At 38.7% G+C, this 8,227-nt stretch overlaps 1 pseudogene; it reads right to left on the bottom strand.

Annotated features, from left to right (window-relative positions):
* LOC102498154 (protein mago nashi homolog) overlaps positions 1–5,194 on the bottom strand; it is a 22,375-nt pseudogene extending 17,181 nt beyond the window's left edge.
* Positions 5,195–8,227: the final 3,033 nt, after the last annotated feature.

The following is an 8,227-nucleotide window of genomic DNA, read 5'->3' on the forward strand; positions in this document are numbered from 1 at the left end:
GCGGGGGGGGGGGGGGAAGATGGCCATTGCAATAGAAAGAAATTACAAATTGGTGGCATTTTCACCTTTGGTGATTGAAGGTGATCTCTAATACCCACAAATCTTGTCAAAGCTTTATTTTACAGGCTTAGGGAGAGAGTAGAAATACTTAAAGGTGGCAGAGGCTGGAAACTTAGGGATGCATTCCTGGAAGCAAGAGAGCAACAGAAAGAACAAGTCTTAAAAATTCTAAGTATAATTTTGCAAGTCTCTGGTTGATTGCTAAATTACAAGAGTGTAAGGGAGAACCCAGGTCACTCAGTGAAAAGGCAGGTAGAAATCAGAGAAGAGTTTGCCCTTGAAAAGATAGCATTTCACTGAGAGATCTGTAAGCTCACTACATTTTTCACTAAAGGCGCTCCCCAGCGTGCTAAACTCAGGCTGCAAAAAATTGAATCCTAACTGGCTTCAGGCATTAGAGGTCAGAGCTCAGGATTGGCAGAGTAGCTAGAAAATGAAGAGAAAAACCACAGGAGCAAGGGGGCCACTGAAAGGATGACTGCCAAAGGGTGGGTACAAATTCCGTCCAAGTCCGTGGCCACCAAACTGCTCGTGCAGGGAAGACCCCCAAGCATAACCACAGCAGCTAGAACTGGAAAGAACTGGGCGTGGGAAAATGCAATGTTTGAAGACTAAGTCCTGACAAATCATTACTTGCTAGAACAAAAACCCAAGTCGTTGGGTTCTTAGAAGAACACAACAGATTCCAGAACCACTACAATATTCTGTCCATGAAGTCTAGCTTTTGATTAAAAAGTATATGTCAGTAGATAGGGAATTATGACACACACTTAGGGGAAAAGGCAGTCAACAGAAACCGACACCAAATGGGCACAGCAGCTGGGTTAGCAAACAAGGACGCCAACACTTCTATCGTAAACATTAAAAATGATCATGGAAAGAAATATGGTATTTGAGATGACTAAATGAAAACACCTTTTTAAAAACATTATTTGGGACCAGCAGTTAGCATAATGGCTATGTCACTGGACTCCCATGTAGTCGACCGCAATTGAAATCCCGGACCCAGTGGCTTAAACTCACACCGGGCGCATGTGCGTGCGTGCCCAAGATCCTGAGAGGAGAATGGAGGAGAAGGGATTGAGGCATGGCCATCCCCCTGAGGGGTGATTTCTCGCTTTCTGTCTTTCTGTCTCTCTCCGTCTTTCTGGTGAGCGCACATGCCCTATAGCAAAAATCCTCTCATAAATAAATAAATAAATAAATAAATAAATAAATAAATAAATGTGGAGGGATATGGAAAATTTACTGCTGAGCAAAGCAAGCCAGGTTATGAAAGAGAGACATTGTATGTCTCTACTTAATATATAGGGATTGTCTGCACTCTATGGCCCAAATGGAATGACTAAAGGATATAGAAACATAGTAAAAGGTTTTGAATACCAGACACAGTGTGGGAAGAGGGAGGGTGAAGGAGTAGAGTCTGAGGAAGGACATTAAAGAGAAAAATAGAGAGGCTAGGCATTTATGGGACAAAGAAATGGGTTATTATCTGTTGAGAGATAACCTTACAGTATTGTCAACTGGACCGGTGCAAAATGTACATATGTTGGAATTTTCACTTTGCAAGCTAAGTAACATGTGTAAAACTAATTTGAAATAATAATAAAAAAATAATAAAAGAAAATACAAAAGCAAACCAAAAAAGAATTATTTATTTACTTTTATGTATTATCATTTCTTTTTAATTTGCCACAGGGCACTCGCTAGAAAGAAATTCTTGAAAATTGCCAAGGAAGTACCCAAAGAAAAATAAAACTGTCAACCAAAAATTTCATGTCCGTCAACACAATTCTTCAGAAATGGAAGCAAAATAGAGACCAAAATTGCAATAATTAGTCCTGTATTATAAGAAATGCTAAATGACTGGCTGAAGGGAAATGATAGCAGATGTTAATGTGGATCTACAGGAAAGAATAAGATGAATCAGAAAGGGCAAACATGTGGGTAAACATTATGGATATATATATATTTTTCTTTTCATGTCTTTAAAAGACAGAGGATGGTTTAAAGCAAATCTGCCAACATTGTGTTGTTGACTATAATGAACAGAGATGTAATGCATATGATAGCATTAAATGAGATCATTGTTGCAAGCTTCTTAAATTTTATCGAAAGCATTTCAATATAAAACCTGAGTAGACTGTGATAAAGATACCTATTTTAATCTTTAAGACAACCATTTAAAAATAATGCTAATATATATAACTATAAAGCCAATAGAAGCATTTAAATAAAACACACACAAAATGCAGGACAGAAAAAAAAAAGAGCAAGAACAACAAAATTAAAGACCAAAATCCTAAAACTTAATAATTAGGTAAATTTAAATGGTATACACACTAAAATAAAAAAGCTGATATTGTCAGATGAGATAAAAATGCAAATCCTGGTTAAATGCCACCTGCAAGAAATGTACTTAAAATAGAAAGATGCGGACCATTTGAGGGGAAAATATGTATCATTCAAACAGTGAGCATAAGAAAGGTGGGGTAGCTATATTATTATTATCAAAATAGACTCCACATCAGAAACATTACTAAAATGAAAGGGAACATTTCATAATTTAAAAGAGTCAATAGGACAAGAAGATGTAAAAATTATAAACGCATTTGCACTTAAAACCAGCTTCCAAATACATTAAGCAAACTTGATAGAACTAAAGGAAAGAAGAGACAAATCAACTATTACAATTGGAGATATTAAGACATATTTTTAAAAATAATTGATAAAAAAAAAAACAGGGGGAAATCAATAGGGTAGAGAAAATATAACAACATTATAAAGTAGATTAACAAATTGATATTAATCAAATGGTATACCCAACATTGGCAAAATACAAATTCTTTTCAAGTGTGTATGAAATGTTCTTCAAGACAGGTCATACGCTGGACTTTAAAATAAGTCTTAATAGATTTCAAAAGATCAAAATATTATAGTCTATTCTTATTATAAAATAGTATCAAATTAGTTATCAATAATAATAAGATGCCTAGAAAAGCCCCAAGTATTTGAAATTTAGTAATTTAATACACTTCTAAATAACCCATGGGTCTAAAAAAATATCAACTGAATGAAAGCAAAAATACAACATTTGACACTGTAATATAAGGATAAAGTGATGATAAGAGGAAAAGTTAGAGTTTAAAGCATATAGCAGAAAAGAAAAAAGGAGGATCGACAGATGACATAGAGGTTAAGGCACTTGGATCCCACATGGTCTACTGTGCACTTCAAGTCCTGGACCTGGCAGCTTGAAAAACACTGGATAGGTGTGAATGCATGCCCAAAATCCTGAATGGAGGAGAAGGGATTGCTGCATGGCTATCCCCCCACCTCATTAAGAACTTTTCTCTCTCTCTCTCTCTCTCTCTCTCTCTCCCTCTCTCGTCTCAGCCTCTATCTGTCCCTGGCAAGCACACACACCCTACAGCAAATTACAAAAAAGAGAGAAAAAAAAAGAAGGAAAGGAAAAGCCTAAAATTTATGCTATAAACTATTATATAAAATCTTTTTAAAGAATTATTTATTGGGAACCAGCAGTTAGCGTAATGGCTATGTCGCTGGACTCCCACGTAGTCGACCGTGGTTCGTGTCCCGGACCCGGTGGCTTAAAACTCACGCCGGGCATGTGTGCGTGCGTGCCCAAGATCCCGAGAGGAGAATGGAGGAGAAGGGATTGCGGCGTGACCATCCCCCCTGGGGGGTGATTTCTTGCTTTCTGTCTCTATGTCTCTCTCTGTCTGGCGAGCGTACGCGCCCTACAGTGAAAATCTCTCTCAAAAAAAAAAAAAAAGAATTATTTATTTAATTTTTAAAATGATTATTATGTCTTTAATTAACTATAGGGCACATGCACTCACCAGAGAGAAGCAGAAAGACAGAGAGAAAGTGAAAAAGTAAGTTGCCAGAATTCGAACTACAGTTGTCCATGTTGGATTCCAGCACCTTCAGCACCATACCTCCTATTGGTCCTGATTGAAAGACTTGTTTAAAGTATCAAAATAAAACAAAAGTAAGCAGAAGCAAAGAAATGATGAACAGAAGTCAACGAAGTGAACACACACACACACACACTCACACTCACTCACACACAGAAAATAAGGGAAACCTGGGGCCAGCAGACAGTGTGGTGGTGAAGGCGCTGGATTCCCACATGGCCTACTGCAGTTCTTTTTTTTTTTTTCCAGACTTTGATGTGTTTTATTGAAGCAGAATTCCAACAAAAGGGGATTTTTATTTATAAAATTTCATGTTTGTGGGGACTTCCCACCTCACTTGGATCCAAGTGAGAATGACCAGTAAGCCTGTTTATATATTTTCTTATTTTCAGTTTAAATACAAAAATGATTTTTGTTTGCTTCACATTCATACAAATTCCTATATTGTAAATGACAAATAAACCCTCCCTTAGCCAATCCTTAATTAAATATACAAACAGTTTCAAAAACATACTCTTTGAATTGGTTTAAACTTGAAGCTTAAGCCAATGAGACTGAAAACTAAACATTTCAGGTCCTATACCAAATAGTAAAATACTCGAAGGCCTTCAGGATACTTTGACTGATTTAAATTAATAAGAGAACCAATTTTTGATGAGGTAAAAGAAACGTGTTCTTCTCCAATTACAATTTGCTATAGACCGCGTGCGCTTGCCAGACAGACAGAGAGAGACAGAAAGCGAGAAATCACCCCTCAGGGGGGATGGCCACACTGCAATCCCTTCTCCTCCATTCTCCTCTCAGGATCTTGGGTACGCATACACAAGCCGCGTGAGTTTAAGCCACCAGGACTCGACCCGCGGCCGACTATGTGGGAGTCCAGCGACATAGCCATTACGCTAACTGCTGGTCCCTCCAATTACAATTTCAAGCTCCTGTCAGCCAATCCTGTCAGGGAGAGGCCACAAAGCATCATTTTCTTTTGTAATTTCACTGTCATCAATAATTCTCTTCAGTTCTTCCATTAAACTCTTGTGTACATAAGCCTCTTTTCTGATCATGATGTCATTTTATTAATTGCTGTTGTTGGCATATCTAAGCTTTCCATCAGATTGAAACTCAAACTCCAGAAACTTGTGTCCAAATTTGCCCTTGTGCCCTACATAGTAGCACAGGTAGAAATGGCTAGCCATAGCCACGTTTGTTCCTGGGAAGCCCGCCAAAAGCCCAGCCAACGTGCCACATGTCACCTGGCCTACTGCAGTTCAAGTTCCGGACCTGCTGACTTGAAAATCATGCTGGGCACATGTGCATATGTGCCCCAAATCCCAGGAGGAGAATGGAAGAGAAGGAATCATGGTGTGGCCATCTCCCCTGGGGGATGATTTCTCACTTTCCTTCACTCTGTCTCTCTCTGGCGAGTGCACACACTCGGGAGCGGGGGAGGGGGGGCTAAAACTAAAATAATAATAAGTGAAACTAAAAGTTTTCATTTTGGAAAAAATCAATAAAATTAATAAACCTCTAGCTAGAGTAATCAAGAAAAATAAATAAACTCAGGTTGACCCTGTAACACAGTGGCTAAGTGCTCATATGGTCAACCCTGATTCAAATGTCAGCCGCATCAACTTGAAAAACACACTTGGCACGTATGTGTGCATGCCCCAAACCTTGACAGGTTGAAGAAATGAAGAAAAAGAATTGCAGTGTGACCATGGCCACCAAGGAGTGCTTTTTTTCTCTTTCTCTCTCTGGCAAACACCATATCCCCTGGCAATGAAAAGGGGGGAAATATCAATGTCAAGAATGAAAGAGACATAACTACAGATCCTACAGACAGTAAAGGGATAACAAACAGCTTTGTTCTGGTAAATCAGGTCTTCACAGCAGGAGGAAAAGTCTGATTTGTGGTATTTGCCAATTTCCCTGTTGTAAATATCTCCATCATGACTGCTTTCAACTTACTAATGGGATTGTAATACTATAAAAAACTTTATGCCAATAAATTCAACAACCCAGATAAAATAGATTTTTTGAAAGACATATGTCTTAGCTTGAGCTGCTATAACAAAGGACTAGTGACTTAAACAACAGTCATTAATTTATCACAGTTCTAAATACTGAGAAGTTCAAGATCAATTTGCCAACAGATTTGGCTCCTGGCGAGGATCTTCCTGGCTTGAAGACAGCCACCTTTTCATAATGTCTTTATAAGACAGTGACAGAGAAAATTCCAGTCTCATTTCTTCTTCTTATAAAGACACTAGTCCCACCCTCATAACCTCATTTAAACATAATTATCTCCCAAAAACCCACTGGGAGGCAAGACTTCAACTTATGAGTTGGGGAAGAGAAAGGACATGAATATTCAGTTTGTAATAACACAAATTACCAAAATTAGCTCAAAAAGAAATAGAAATTAAGGATAACAATAACTATTGAAGAATCCAATTTGTAATTTAAAACCCTACCATAAAGGGGAGGAGGGGACAGCAGATGGTATGGAGGTTAAGACACTGGGTTTTACATGGCCAACTGTATGGTTGAAGTCCTGGGCTTGACAACTTGAAAATCACACAGGGAGTATATGTGTGCGTGCCCAAAATCCCAAGAGGAGACTGGAGGATAAAGAATTGAGATATGGCCATCCCTCTAAAGTGTGATTTCTCATTTATCCTCTCTCTCTCTCTCTCTCTCCTCTCTCTCTCTCTTCTCTGATGAGTACATGAACCCTATAGCAAAAACAAAATTAAAAAAGAAATGACCAGGCAAATATAACATCACTGGTGATTTCTACCAAACATTTAAAAAATAGATTTGACCAATCCTACACAAATTCTCAGAAAATAGAAAAGGAATAAGCAACTTCTAACTCATGTCCAGAGACCTTGATTCCAAAATCAAACAGCCATGACAAGAAAAGGAAACAATAAACCAAATTCTTAAAAAAAAAAAAAAGTAAGAATACATAAAAATAATAGATCATAATTAAATGAATGTGAAAATCAATGAAACTTACCATATCCATAATATGAAAAAGACATATCATATGATCATCTCAATAGATGCAGAAAAAGCATTTGAAAAATTCAATACTATTCCTGATTAAAAGCTCAGCAAGGCTTAGGCACTGTGGTGAGTGGTGGCACAGGTGCCTTAAAAGGCTGGGAGCTGCATGACCAGCTGCAGGTGTAGTTGTCACCTTGAGAACTTGCCAGGCATGCACACAGGCACCCAGGGTCATGAGGAACTGGAAGGCTAGCAGACAGGATCACGACATAACGAGACCCTGATGAGGGTACGCCCCGCTCTCTGCCATGCACCTGTACATGTTCTCTATCAGAAAAATCTCAACAAACTAGGAATAGAAGGAAACTCCTGCATCCCGAGGAAGGGAATCTACATACACTACACCTAATGTCTTGCTTAATGACAGAAGACTGAATGCCTTCCCCCTAGGGTTAGATACAAGGTAAGATGTTAACTCTAGATAGATGCATACCCTATAGTACTCTCGACAGAAATGTGAATATGTGGGCACCAGAAGACCTGCTGGAGATTGTGCAAGGCTGTGTTATTCATTATAAGCCCAAACTGGGGCAGCCCCAGTGTCTGCCAATAGTAGACCAGGTGACATAAATTACCATATGACCATACCATGGATTGATGAGGAAAAATAAACCAGTGCTATATGCAACGATATGGATGAAGCTCACCGAGCTAGATCCCAACACCTACACACCATATGACTGCACTTACACAGCTCAAAGACAAGCAAAGTAGGCTGTTGTGACAGGAGGTCAGGACGGAAGCCCTATCAGAGGGCGCAATGACAGGCTCTGAGGGAACTTCTGGGTGCTGGTCATTTTCTGCTTACCTATATGTGTGGTGGTTACATGAGTGGATAGGCTTTCAAGAAATTAATTTATACGATATGGATTGTGTGTGTCTATGTATGTTACACTTCAATTTTCTTAAATTACCTTAAAAATTATAGTATATTTACACTACAGAATGCCAAATAACTTTTTTTTAATTGCCAGAGGGTATGTGTGCTTGCCAGAGAGAGAGAGAGCAAGAAAGAGAGAGAAAGCAACCCACAATGGGATGTGGTCACGTCACAATCCTTTCTCCTCCATTTCTTCATCCTGTCAGAATTTAGGGCATGTACACACGTCTGGCATGTTTCTATCACCAGAGCTGGGATTTGAACTATGGTTAGTTGC

The sequence above is a fragment of the Tupaia chinensis genome, unplaced genomic scaffold, assembly GCF_000334495.1.
Source record: "Tupaia chinensis unplaced genomic scaffold, TupChi_1.0 Scaffold000671_1, whole genome shotgun sequence".
NCBI lineage: Eukaryota > Metazoa > Chordata > Mammalia > Scandentia > Tupaiidae > Tupaia > Tupaia belangeri.